Source organism: Lepisosteus platostomus, unplaced genomic scaffold (assembly GCF_059453375.1).
Source record: "Lepisosteus platostomus isolate fLepPlt1 unplaced genomic scaffold, fLepPlt1.hap1 Scaffold_73_H1, whole genome shotgun sequence".
Classification (NCBI taxonomy): domain Eukaryota; kingdom Metazoa; phylum Chordata; class Actinopteri; order Semionotiformes; family Lepisosteidae; genus Lepisosteus; species Lepisosteus platostomus.
In genome coordinates, this window is record NW_028291685.1 from 98262 (window position 1) to 112137 (window position 13876).

At 43.8% G+C, this 13876-nt stretch overlaps 3 non-coding genes across 3 annotated transcripts; 2 read left to right on the forward strand and 1 right to left on the reverse strand.

Moving 5' to 3' along the window:
* Window positions 1-2513: 2513 nt before the first annotated feature.
* Window positions 2514-2655, reverse strand: LOC148631804 (U4 spliceosomal RNA). The gene has a single exon (XR_015934570.1). It is a non-coding gene; the product is annotated as a U4 spliceosomal RNA (small nuclear RNA).
* Window positions 2656-4902: 2247 nt separating this feature from the next.
* Window positions 4903-4974, forward strand: trnag-ucc (transfer RNA glycine (anticodon UCC)). The gene has a single exon. It is a non-coding gene; the product is annotated as a tRNA-Gly (tRNA).
* A 1166-nt stretch (window positions 4975-6140) lies between these two features.
* trnat-agu (transfer RNA threonine (anticodon AGU)) lies at window positions 6141-6214 on the forward strand. The gene has a single exon. It is a non-coding gene; the product is annotated as a tRNA-Thr (tRNA).
* The last annotated feature ends 7662 nt before the right edge of the window (window positions 6215-13876 follow it).

A 13876-nucleotide genomic window follows, 5' to 3' on the forward strand; every position in this document is an offset into this window, starting at 1 on the left:
GTAAAACAAGCCAATGATTAGGTTTAGAAATGTATTCTGAAAATACACATTCACACCTGAAACATATGTATTTCAAATTATACATTGTATACAATCAATCAACAATCAACATATGGGCAATAATCATAAAAACACAACTAGTCTTAAACTTCAGCTACAAATTCTGGTAACATGGCAATATACAGTATAGTAATGACAAACACAAAACTAATTACATTAACACACTAACTCAAAACCACATTTTGATTCAAATATACATTTTAAAATGTACAACTTCTATATTTCCAAGAAAAAAAATATTACAATGGAAGTTAAGACGATTTGTGTCCACTATTTGCAAACCCTGTCTAATTGTCCTAACAGTTAGAACCAAAAACCTATTATTTTCAGAGTCCAGATCTCCTGGCCCCCTGCCTTGCATATGCATTCTTCAAGTAACACATTGCGTGCTCCTTTATTTCTTTTTCTGTTGATGTAGGGTGGGACTTCAGCACCGCAGCTAGGAGAAAATTATATAATATTACTTCCCAAATAAATGATGATTAATATCTTCTTTAGTATAATCTAAAAAATGAACGGTTTACTAAGCTCAAAGCTGAAATAAATGTATAAAATTTTGCTTGCATCATAGCAGTTGAGCAATAAAGTCTGTCCTAATTAAAGAGTACCCAAAGTTTGAAAGTACAACATAGAATAAGAATAAGAGAAACGGCAAAACGATTTTGTGTCATCTTCCCCATTCACACTATTTTATGTGCCATTTTTTTGCTTATTCACATACTATTTTAATCAAAATAATATTAAGAAAGATCTGTATGTATTCAGATAGTATTATTATTGTTCATACTTACTCGTCAAAAGAGGATTGCTGAGATATTTGCGGATATACTTCTACGTTTGAAAAACGTGTCCAAAATGGTGACCAACGAATACTAGCAATGCATTGTGGTATATAACCTGAAAATATGCTGGGTTCGATATTTTCTCAACGTATGCGTTTATTAATGTTGTCGATATTATGGTTGAAATTTAACATTGATAATACATCGCTGCTATGTGCCCCCTGCTATGAGCTGATGTGCAATTTTAACGCATGCAATAAGTAAGGATCGGTCACTGTTGTATGGTATTATATATAATGACATTATGGAATAGGATGGGGACAGGCCTGGCATCACGGGGGGAGGGGGGAATGTCGCCCCTTCAGTTTTGGGCAAAAAGTTTTACCTAACTTAATTTGCACCCTAAAAAAATAGTTGTACTTTGTCAATGGTCAGACAACACTAAATGACACGAACAGTCACTCAGTCTGTTTGATGGGCAGGAGGGCTATCCGTCCAGGAACTGCACATATTATTGAGTGTCAACATTACGATCCTGTTTGCTCAGGTGGACCGATTCCTTGCAGTAGTTTATCATTATACTTAAAATCGTTATATAACTAGGACTAGTTATAGCAGTCTGTGCTTTCTGTTGGTTTTACAACATTTTTTTCTTAACGATTCAGAACGTCCATGTAGCTGCAAAAATGAACGCTTATGGTACTTTTCGCTCCAGGCAATACAAACCTTGAGAGTGACGAAAAATGTGAAACTGAACTTCATCGCAAATACCAGATTGCTAGTCGTTATCTTCTATCATGAAGCACTAATCAATGGCATAGCTGCGAGATTTCATTTGGGTAGCTGCACCGTACAGTTCCGTTTCAACCGAAATATCACTCCCCCCTCAGAATTTCAGACGCCCCCCTACAGATTTTTCCTCGGGCACCGCGCACTGATGGGGGACTTTTGTCAAGAAAATAAAAATAGAAACTCTATAGGCACTCAAACATTTTACTGTTTTTTTTCAGGCAGGTGGCAAGACCCCCTCAGCAAAACCCTTGTATGCCAAGCTGTGGGCATTGATTCGTCGAATATACGTATATTTACGGCGAAATTACGGCTATACGTATATATACGTCGCCTCGACGTATAATCAACGTCGAATTGCAACCGTAAAATCGACGACATGAATAAACGCATATATAACGTCGAAAACACATCTAACACAGTGCCTGAGGCTTTTTACTGTATGTATCGTGTGTGCCGCAACTAGGAGTATACGGCACTCTGCACAGTGTACGAAGTAAATTATTTTCGCAGTAATTAATTTATTATATTTACTATATTTATTATACACGTGTAAATTAATTGCTGCGAAAATAATTTACTTCGTACACTGTGCAGAGTGCCGTATACTCCTAGTTGCGGCACACACGATACATACAGTAAAAAGCCTCAGGCACTGTGTTAGATGTGTTTTCGACGTTATATATGCGTTTGTTAATGTCGTCAATTTTACGGTTGCAATTCGACGTTGATTATACTTCGAGACGACGTATATATACGTATAGCCGTAATTTCGCCGTAAATATACGTATATTCGACGAATCAATGCCCACTGGGAACAAGCTCGCTTCTTTCTACCATGATGTCACCATGACCAAATCTGTCTTTAAACACCTTGCTCAGTCTCTAACGAGACTGTCAAAAATTGCTTTCGCCGATTGTATTGCAAACCGGCGGAAGCGGGGTATTGGGAAAAGTTTTCAACTAGCAATAATCCCGCCTCGGCTAAACCTCACAGGCTACGATACTGCCACTGCGCAAAGCTGACGGTTGCCAGGCAACCGCGGGGATCCTATGGAAATCGTTATCAATCGTCTCATGGCATGTCGTTGCTGTAACGCTTCATATTTGTCGTCTTCTTCTAGCTTGAGGTTTTGAAGAATTTCATGACAGACAAGGGCTCCGTTGGGAACAAAGAAACCCGTTGATTCTTTTCAGCAGCAGAAATACAACCCTTTAAATACAAGATGACAGAACAATGACGAAGGGCATGCCGGGAGGAACTCATGCACTACAGAGGAAAGGGGGCGGGCACGTACAATTCACATTCAAGCCACAAGTACTCTTCTCGGATGTTGCACAAACAAATCCTAACGTCCTGAAAGCATTGCAGCATGTTTGTGTCCCACTTCCCGTGGCTGCAGGACGACTGACACGAACGGACAAACACAATCTGTGGCGTTTAGCGTGACATAGTCTTGCAGGCATCGTGCTGTCTCACTGCAATACTATACCGCTGGAGGAAACAGTCCATCTGGCCATGAAACTCATTTGAACGTCTAGCTACAGCAACTAACAATATCATGATTTATTCAGGATGTGTGGAATCAGCACGTCCCGGAGACAGCTTCCGAAATCGTGAGCATTCTCTGGTGGTAGGGGCGTTCAAGATGGCGCTCAGGTGGGAGGTAAAGTTTAGTGGTTGAGGATTTTTTTTGAGTTTTTCATGACCTGAATGTTAATTTTTGCTTTTTTTGACTACAGAAAAATAAGGACTTAACACTACTTGTTTAAACTTCAGTTATAATTGAAAGAAAAAAAAACGATTTTTTTTAGGTTTAAGAATTTCGATATGAGTAACACTGGGAAAAGAAAAGAGAGTGCTGGGTCTTCGAAGGAGAAGTCTAAGAAACCTCAATCGTATATGTATAGCACTACAAGAAAATTGATGGCAACTAAAGGGAAAAGTGAAGCAGCTGGAGGGGACGTGGAAAGAGTGCTGGAGATGCGCTCGTACGCGAGCGCTCGCAGCCCAAGTGAGACTCAGCTGCCAGAGGAAGAGCCGGAGTCCCTGCCCAGCACACCTGTGAAAACCCCGGCAGCCAAGAGAGGAAGGGGCGACCTGACGCTGGAGGAGCTCCAGACCAACATCTTCAACATGATGGCACAGAGCATGGGTGAGCTGAAGGAAATGATTTGATCTAATACAGTCGCAATCGAAAGTCTTAAAAAGTCCATGGACTGTGTGTTTAAAGAGGTTGAAGACTTAAAGAGTGAAGTAAAAGTTCTTAAACTAGTAAATACCAAACAAGAAAAGCATATTAAAGAACTTGAATTGAAAGTGAACGATGTAGATAGATACCGTCGATGATGGAATTTAAAATTATTTGGAGTTAAAGAGGAACGTGATAAGGACCTTGTTGCAACAGTGAAGGGTATCTGTAAAAGGACCCTGCCGGACCAGGAGTACGTAATATCGGCCATTGACTTTGTTCACAGGCTCGGGAGAGCGAACATGTCTGGGCAAGTGCGCCCCAGATCGATTATAATACAGTTCACCAAGAGGACGGCGAGGGACATGCTGTGGCGAGCGGCGAGGGGGAATGAGTATTTGAATGGGAACAAACTGAGGTTTGCAGAGGACCTGTCTGCTGCGGACAGGAGTACCAGGAACCAGCTGTGGCCCCAGGTTGAAGCTGCCAGAAGAGAGGGGAGGAGAGCCTACTTTGTGGGAGCGAGGGCCTTTGTGGACGGGAAGGAGATTTGCTCCAAGTGACTGCTCAGTTAATGATTATGTTTGGTTATATTTGTTATACCAGTATATACTAGTGTTTCTTTAGTGTTAGTTTGGAATGGTGTAGTTAAGTGTTAAGGACTGTTATAGTTCTGGTTCTTTGAAAAACTCAATAGTTTAGACAGTCTTAGAGTTAGTTATTTGCTTTTGTGTATGTCTTTTTCATGAATGCCAGAGGTACTCGAAATGTTGTTAAAAGAAAAACTGTGTGCTGAGTTTTATTTTTTACAGGAAACGCATGCATGTTGAAACTAAAGTTTATAAATAATTGAGAAATATTAAAGCAAGGAAAATATGATACGTGTAAAATATACAATTTGATCACATAATTACTTAATTACCTCTGGTAGTTAAATGCTTTTTTCTGCTGCGTTTTTTTTCTCTTGTACATGACTCTGATCCTCTTGTTGTATTTGTATTTGTAAATTCTATGTTTAATAAAAAAAAAAATTAAAAAAAGCATTCTCTGGTGGTGTCCTGCAGGCTTCCTGTGGGTGTGCGTTGGTGGTATAGTGGTGAGCATAGCTGCCTTCCAAGCAGTTGACCCGGGTTCGATTCCCGGCCAACGCAGTGGCGAATGTTTTCAAATGCTGTCATGAGCCTTGGATTGTGACTAGCAAAGCGAAGCCTTTTGAAAGAGCTAAAGCACTGAAAAACGGAATTGAGGGAGAATCTTACAGGGGATTCTGAGCGGTGTCTGCATACATGCAGTCCGATACGGGTGCTGAAAGCTTGAGCTACTCTCAATGTCATGCTGGCTTTCCCCGGAGTAAATCTGTTACATTGAAAGAATGCTTCTCGCAGGTTCAAAAAGGGACCCTTGTTAATTGGAGAAATCAATGATTTCGAATGAATTCTGTATGCGTTAAAAGACAGCTATACACAGAAAACATGCAGGACACTGCTCATGATGTTTCCCGAGCCGAAACACAGTGCGTTTTTTCAAGCCATCTGACAAAGCCCGCCCACTGAAAACTGCAGCAGATCGTGTAAAGACGTTCAACTTTGTAACTACTGCACGCACAGGAAGCAGAATAAATTCCTCTTTTCAAACTGTCAAAGGTTTGCTTTACGAACGCCGCAGGACATCGCACAATCTCTTTTGAACAGGGACAAACGATTTCTTATGGGGCGCAGTAAGTACTGTTACTGCTCGATACCGACGTTGGCCTACTATACCATGTTCAGCCACTGCTAGAAAATGTACGGCTCTAGCACCGGAGCAAACAACAGGAGGGCCAACACCGAACAGGCACACGTGTCAGACATGGAGAACGATGAGAATGGGATTCGAACCCATGCCTGCAGAGCACAATGGATTAGCAGTCCATCACCTTAACCACTCAGCCACCTTGTCGACAAAACTGGGCTGTCAGGACATGGGTTGGCGCGCTCCAGATGATCTTTTTCTTTTTTTCCCCACGTACTCGAGGGTCATTTTCCTGTTCCACATGTGATTTCAACATTTTCCTTGGGAGATGTCAAGCCAGCAAGCCACTGCTGTGGTTCAGTGGCCAGTGTGGAGTTCAGTGGCCCTGTTGTACACAGAAAGCACATTGAGCTCCTTGGACATGAAAAGTTCCAGATAAAAGCCATTTGTCATCCTTTCTCTTGGTGTCGATGTTGCTATTGTATGTAAAGGTGGCAACTTGCTCAGCGAGCAGGCGGAGCACACACCGAATGCAGATGTGTCTGAGTGGTGTGTCCAAGTGGCTGCAAAAGGACAACACTCCTGGGGCGCCGTGGCTTAGTTGGTTAAAGCACCTGTCTAGTAAACAGGAGATCCTGGGTTCGAATCCCAGCGGTGCTTTCTTTGTGTCTTCTCGAACAGAACTGGTCCTTACAGACAACCGCCTACGGCTAGACTTAATTAAATGCAAGTATTCATTTCCTGTCTTTAACGCGACTTGTTTTTCTTAAAATGGATGGAACTTGCAAAACATGAAATACAAGCCTTGCTAATCAGCACTAGCGGCTGGCAAAAAAAAAAAGAAGTCAGCTATTTTTTTTTCTTTAACCTTAACCCTGCTAACGGAGAAGAGTTAAACGACCGAGTCTATGCAGCTTAAACGGTGCGCAAGTCGGGTTCTTAGCTGAAAGGGTGGTAAATCACGCTCACCCCAGTCCTTAATCTTTTAAAGAGGATACAAAATTGAACCTAGTCGCCACATCACATACATCCTGTTAAATGATAAAAAGGTAACATCTATCCTCGCTCCAGAGTAAATCTCACGTTGAGGGCATCTTTTTTTTCACTTTTCCGTGAGTCGGGCTCGGCTGCACAGAGGAGAGAGCAGAGCAATGAGATCACAGGGACAGGGGAGTCACACGCTGGCGGTTTGAATACGCGGAAGATCACTGAGGGATCCACAGTATGTGGACCCTCCGTTCGCCATCAGTCCACACTCCGGACTCTGAATCCTGCCATCCGAGTTAAGATCTCGGCGGAACCTGAGGCGCAGTTCCTTCTTAAAACGTAATCTGGTGAGCATTTCTAGAATCGAACTTGTATAGATGCAGCCTTTAATGTGTTGCTAGGTTAAAATTGATGACTTCTTGTATTTCAGTAGGCAATTGCCCTCTTGATTTTGGATTTAATTTATTTATTACAGGGGCGCTTTTATGAAGACAGAGTCATGTTCAGGTACTTTGCTTGATGGAGGAAGCTCATTTCGGACTCTGTGATCTGCTCACCTGGAAAGGTCTGCTGTACTACTACAAGAGAGAAGTAGGGTCTGGAAGAAGGGACAATTTTATGATGCTTTGGAAGATATTGTTTTTTTTTCTTATACTGAAAATGAAAAGTAGTTGTTTCTATATGGACTCAGTCTTTGGAATTTGTATATTTATACATTTCAGTGAACCCTCAGCCATTCCTTCTGTATTGTAATTCAATTTCTCTTTTAAAATTCCTTCCCCACTTCTAGGACCTGCAGTTGCTGAACTCCACAATGGCTTCTATTGGAAAGTCTGTGACTGAGACCATTATTTATTTTGGAGCAATGAGCAATTCTTATATAAATGCAATAAAATCATTATGCTCAAACTATGAGAGAGAATTTTAAGGATAATTTAAGAAATCAGTCTTAGCTTGTATCTATACACAGATGGTATTATTTATTTTCAAAGAAACCCGCGAGGATTCCCCTGGTGTGCAAGATGTGCCTGAATACTTTTGATCAGCTTCCTGCTCACTTCAAGAGGGCGTGTATGAAGCACGCCACGGCAGAAGAGATCAGGTGGCCTCTCAACAGGCGAGGGAGGACATGATGAATCACCTGAAGAACGGGGTCATCGTGGATTACCACAGAATAGAGATCAAAGGACACTTTGTGGGCTTGAAATACAAAGAAAATCATGTTCTATGGGACAAGATAAATACAAAACTTAAGCTTTTATTTTAATTAGATTTATTTATAAAGCATAAGCAATCATTTATTACATTAATATATGTGAAAATAACATTTTAGTATCATACGTTTAGTATATTTAGTCCCTAATGCTGACGAAAATGATCATAGAACATGACATCTAACCTTACCTGCTGTGTTTTTAATCCCTATTGCTCAATGCACGGTGAAAGCATTGCATACATATGTCTGACAATGAGGAATGGGCCCCTGAGACAGTCATTTGCCTGTTTCACAAATGATCGTATTTTACTAGAGATTCTGTTTGGGATTCAGATGTGCATTCGGACAGCAATCCCTTTCAAGAAATGATACGTTCTGGATGAGGTCAAAGGTGCTGGAACACTGTATTTAGGATGTGTTTGCAGAGACTGTGTGTCTCCTGCTTCAACGCAGTGAGAAATAGATGTGCTCCTGTAATTCATTGGTACATGCCCAGGGCAGTAAGCAGTCTGAGGATTTATTTCCAGACAGCATAGAGCAGTGAAGCAGTGAAGTAGTGCAACACACTGGATCATTATATTATTAGAATCTATTCTACTTAAATTATTACATTATACACAATTTGAGTTCATTTTAAAAAGTAAAAGGTAATGAAAGGAATGCATTTTCGTAAGAAAGATAATACCGATATGCATGTGATAATCTTCCTTATATCATGTAGTGCGTCATTTGGACACTTTGTGGGCTTGAAATACAAAGAAAATCATGTTCTATGGTACAAGATAAATACAAAACTTAAGCTTTTATTTTAATTAGATTTGTTTATAAAGCATAAGCAATCATTTATTATATTAATATATGTGTGTAGCGGCGAGGCTTAATAATAAGGCAGAATTAAGTGTTCTGAGCCTTCCCAAATGAGGCCCCATTTCTCTGTTCATCTCTGTGGTGCAGCCACAGAGAGACTATTCATGCAGGGTGATTTAAGGTCCTAGGACAGCTCCCAAAGGGGGATGCACTTAGCTAAGCCTGGCTATCATGATCAATGGTCATCCATTGGCGCCTATCTGTCTAGGGAGTGCCAGTTGGACATCTGGACTGCATTACTAAGTGTCAGGACTAAGTGACTCATATCTCACCTTGATCAATCAATCAAGGACTGGTAGGGCCGAGTAACCCACGTGGGACTCTGATGCCCATGGAACTTTCAGCCAATCAATGAGCTGAAGTTCCTCCAGGTAAAAACAGGCAACACAGAGAGCCTGTGAGATTCAGTAAGATTCAGAAGGGAGGATTCAGAGGATTCTGTGGACAATTCTAAAGGGAATTCAAAGGAGAATTCCAGGGCAGGACAGCCCAGGAGCAGAAGGCTCCCAAGGGCAGGACATTCTCGCAGCGCGCCTCCTGACCATCCTGAGACTCAGCCCGGACAACCACGGAATGGCCAGTGTGTCCGAGTGCCAGAACTTTCATTTGTTCTAAGAGTCTAGAGCGGAGGTTGCCAGAGAATAACCAGAGGATCCACCCGAGGTTAGCACCAGCAGCAGGCCTCGTGAACAGGTCGGAACTGTGGACAGCTGAATCACTATTCAGAACTAGCTCTTCATCAGAAACGAACCGGTCCTCTTCCTGACTTGCTCGGACCCACAGTCATCTTTTCTCCTGTGCACAAACTTTGCTAGTTAAAGCCAACAGTGAGCATCAGCAGCGCAGAGTCGCAAGCCGCACAGCACAGCCTGGCACGGAGCCAGAGAGCGCGGATTGGACAGCAACAGCCTGCAACTGTTTCTTTGTGCCCGCAAGAAGATCTGAATCCCCAAAGATTGGATGAGTATTCAACTTCAATGCATTACAGCTCGAGAATTCAATTGTTATCCCAACCAGTTGATATCAATTTAATTCCTAAGAGTTATGTACTTGTTTGAGTATCTAATGTAGAAGTTATAACCAAGTTCATTAACGAAACAGTCTTAATGAATGATATACTGAATGTATGTCCTCTTGATATGTGTAACACTTCGTAACTGACTGAATATATATCTTTTGTATTCTGATAACCCTCTCGATAAGATCTGTTAGGTTTACATGCATATTTTATGTATTAATAAATGTATCCTCGTGTATTAGTACCTGTGTGTGCGCGTTGTTTGAGTTATGTCACATGGTTGGATTCTAAAGCCATCAAAAGAATCAACTTTGTGATTTACTGCTACAATTAATAATTGTCTCAGTAAATGCCCAAACCCTACAGAACTGGTGCCTTCAGAGAGCCACTACATTTAATTTTGCTATGGCAACATTACATATTTGGCGTCCCTGAGCCGGTTTTCTTACATTATTTGGCGTCCCTGGGTGGGCGTGGCAAGACTGAAATGAGTCAACCAAGCGGAATAATTCAATATAAAACGCCGCTGGTTTCATACACAACAATACGGTGTGCTGAAAGCCGAAAGAAAAAAAAGTTTCCCTTGCTCTTTAAGCAGTGCTTGATTGTTTTGTGATCTTTTGCAATCTACCGGGTTGATTGCATACTTGATCTTGTGGTTTTCTGTGGTAAAACTGTGATTTCGTACTTAAAAGTAATACTCTTTAAGTTTAACGATGGTTGCTAAAAGGTCTGAATTCGAGTCGCTATTAAGCACTCTCTCTAGCAGCGACAGGTCTGACCACGATCTCTTCCATATCTCCGTCAGCGGAGAAGCTAGAAGGATAAATCTCCATTCTCTGAGAGAGCTAGCGAAGGACATAGAGAGATTTGACCCCGCAGTGTCAGAGAATAATATCGAGAGTTATATTCAGGACCTCAGGTATACCCTGCAGTATCTGCCAAACGCCACAGAACAGGAGAAAGTGTTTCTGGTCAGGAAAACTACCAGCAGAGCTGTACATGAGTGGATGGCTAGGCAGATGAAAGAAGTCTGTAATGATTTTGAGAAGCTTTGTCAAGCACTTATTGAAGAATACAGTGCGTTTATTGACCCGACTGCTGCGATAGCCGCCGCTCTTAACATTAAGCACGAGAGAGCAGAGTCCCCTCGCGAATATTACGAGAGACTTAGACGAACTTATTTTGCAGGGCGAAATGATGAGGGTTGCGAAGAGAACACACATTTCAAGGGTTTATTCATTGCGAATCTCCACCCGTCAGTCAGAAAGATGATCTTAATGCATACAGATGCACAGACCATGAAAATGACTGATATTAAGAGATTCGTGCAGAAAGCCTGGGAGTATGATGTCCAAAGTCGCTCTGAGCAAAAAGCTGTTAAAGTGACTGTGTTTGCCGTCAGAGCCAGCAGGGTTAATTCCCCCCTGCTCGAAGGAGCACAGGCTCCTGAGCTGGCTAAGCCCCGTTCCAAAGCATGCACACAGGACCGCACCCAGCGTCCTAAGTGCCATGAGAACACCGGGGGAGGGAAAGGGCTAGATAAAGCTGAACAAAAGGATTCAGTAGCCGCCCGCCTGGCCAGGCTTGAACAAGCTTTATTAGGACAGGGACAACCGCTCCCCAAGGCTGCCGGAAGCGTGAATGAGCTGATACTCTCCACTGGAGGAGGCGGAGACCCGCCCCCTCTCCCTCCCTCAGTCTATCTGATTGAGCGGAAGGGTTCCTGCCTGGATGAATTCAGCCACTCCCAAGTCAGTGATGACTCCACCCCTGAAGTCACAGAGCAGGCAGTAAAACACAGAGGAAAAGCAAGTAGCTTTTACCTCAAGGCTGCCATGGGAGATGTCTTACACAGTGAGACACTGATTGACACTGAGGTTGAAAGGTGTTTGATGTCACACGGCAAGCTCAAACGGGTTGAAAAAGAAAAGGGCATGCGACTCAGAGAGGAACCTTTGGTGGATCACCAGAAAGGCAAAGTTTGGAAACAGGTCAAGGCTCCTAAGCCTTCTGTACAGAAGGAAAGGGGGGCCAAGAGGCAGACTGTGCTCACACAGTGCCCACCGAACACAGAAGCCTATGTGGAGATTCCTTCTGTTCCCTCTGGACAAGAAATAAAAATATTTCCTTGTTCCCCGGATATACAGGGAAGTCGTGTCCCGGCCAAGGTCCCAACAGCCTCCATGCCACAGGAGCGGTGCTCCAAGCAGCCGCCTGATCCACCAGGTAAAGCACACACCTTTTACATCCCTAAAGAGGAGCAGATCTCCCCACCTGGCGATGAAAAGGAGCTTTCCCTGTGCACCCTGGCACCCAAGAGGGGTCAGGAACACCACCCTGCAGTGGTGGAAGGGATCCAGATGGCAGGAGAGCAGGTTGGTGATGTAGCCCTCACCCTTAGCCCTGAGAGGTCCTCTATTAGTGAGGATCTGCTTGAGCAGCTGTCACAGGGCCACCGCCAGGTGCCCCTGGTGCAACATTCACAGGTTAGACAGGAGGTCCAGCTGGACGCTGAGACTACTGCACTGTGGACACACCTGATCCCAGATGCCGATTCCCTCTGCTGTGACCCAGGGAACCTGCAGTCAGGTAACATTATTTCTCACAACTACCAGGTAGTGAGTGAGACTGACCTGATTGTTCCTGCCTCAACGGCAGGGTTGCCAACACACCCAGTCCCCCAGAAGGGACAGGGAATGAAAGCCGAGCCGGTTTTCTTACAGCCACCAGCTCAGTCTGTCAGTCTGAGTCTGACAACAGTGGTTCAGCCAGACTGGAGCTGGATGGTCAAGTCACCCGCCTGCCAGTGCAGGACATCGCAAAGAGGGGTGTCAGAATCCCCGCCTGCACTGACATGGGCCTGGTGAGTGATAGTAAGTTCAAAGACAGTGAACTAGCTATCCCAGTACTGGGGCAGCTCCCCGAACCCCTAGCAAGGGAAGGGGGGAGCGAGCAGGTGTCCTACACCCACGCCCAGCGAACGATTGTAAACATGCCGATAGAGGGATTCCTCAATCAGGAAGTGTGCAGGGTGGACCTGAACAGTGAGAATGGGGTAACAATCCCAGATCACTCAGGTGCTCCAGATGACCACTCAGCCGAGAGTCAGGCATGCTCCACCGCTGCACCACCCCCTGCAGGGTTCCTAGAGCACAGGCATGAACAAATCGAAAAAGCAGATGCCCTGGAAAAGGAGGAGCAGCATCAGCAGCTGCGTCAGATCTCCCCATATTTCCAGGATGTTGGTGCCCAAGATGCCACAGGGCATACTGAGAAAGACACCATGTACACGCTGCGCCAGCTTAGAAAGGCGACAGTCATTCAGAAGGAGATGACTGGGATCAGCCACCCGAAAAAACTTTTGGGAGGACTGATTGCTGCCGCCACTGTTGCACGTTTGCTTTTTTCTGGTAGGTTTGTGTGCTACTGGCACTCTCACCCTGACTGCCCCAAGAAGGCAGGGGTCAGAGATGCCGGAGGGTAGTGACAGACTGTATCGACAGCAGCAAAAGTTGGAAAGCTTAGGGAAAACCCTACAGGCAATTTCCTATGCAACAGGGTTAAACCTTATTCCCCAACCAGTGGACATGATTGTTGGTGTTATACAGTGGGTTTATGCTTGTGTGCAACAGGCCAGAATGTTGACACAAGACCTATTAAGGGAGCTTAGTGCCACTGTAGCCAGTCTAACCACGGCACGATTCCCAACCCACTTGATTCCACTCTTCTCAGTAGAGGAGTATGTGACATTAACCCCATCGCTCATAGCTCACCCAGAAGGCAATCCAAGATTGAATTTGGTTCCAAATCTTGAGATGGGTATGGCTACCAAAGCTATCCATTGGCTGTGTCTAAACGATTCACCAATGAAGGGTGTAAAGCTACTAACGAGCAGAGGGAGGTTAATGAACCCCATGAAGAGCAGGTAGGAAGTAAATGGCTGGTCAGCACACCACATTTAACTGACACTATGACTTGTGACAGGCATGATACAGCTACCACAATGCAGCTACCTAATCAAACAGTTTTCCTGCAAGTTCCCGAGGAGGCCATAGTACAGCATGGTAACTTAACACTGTACGGTCTGGAACCAGACAACATAAGACCAAACTTGAGGTCATGGATGCCTTCAGGTGCCACACTATTAAATTGGATAGAAATCCAAGAAACAGTAAGCCCTGAAGAGGTACAGGTAGTTAGTTTGCTTTAATGGAACAAACCTCCAAACCAC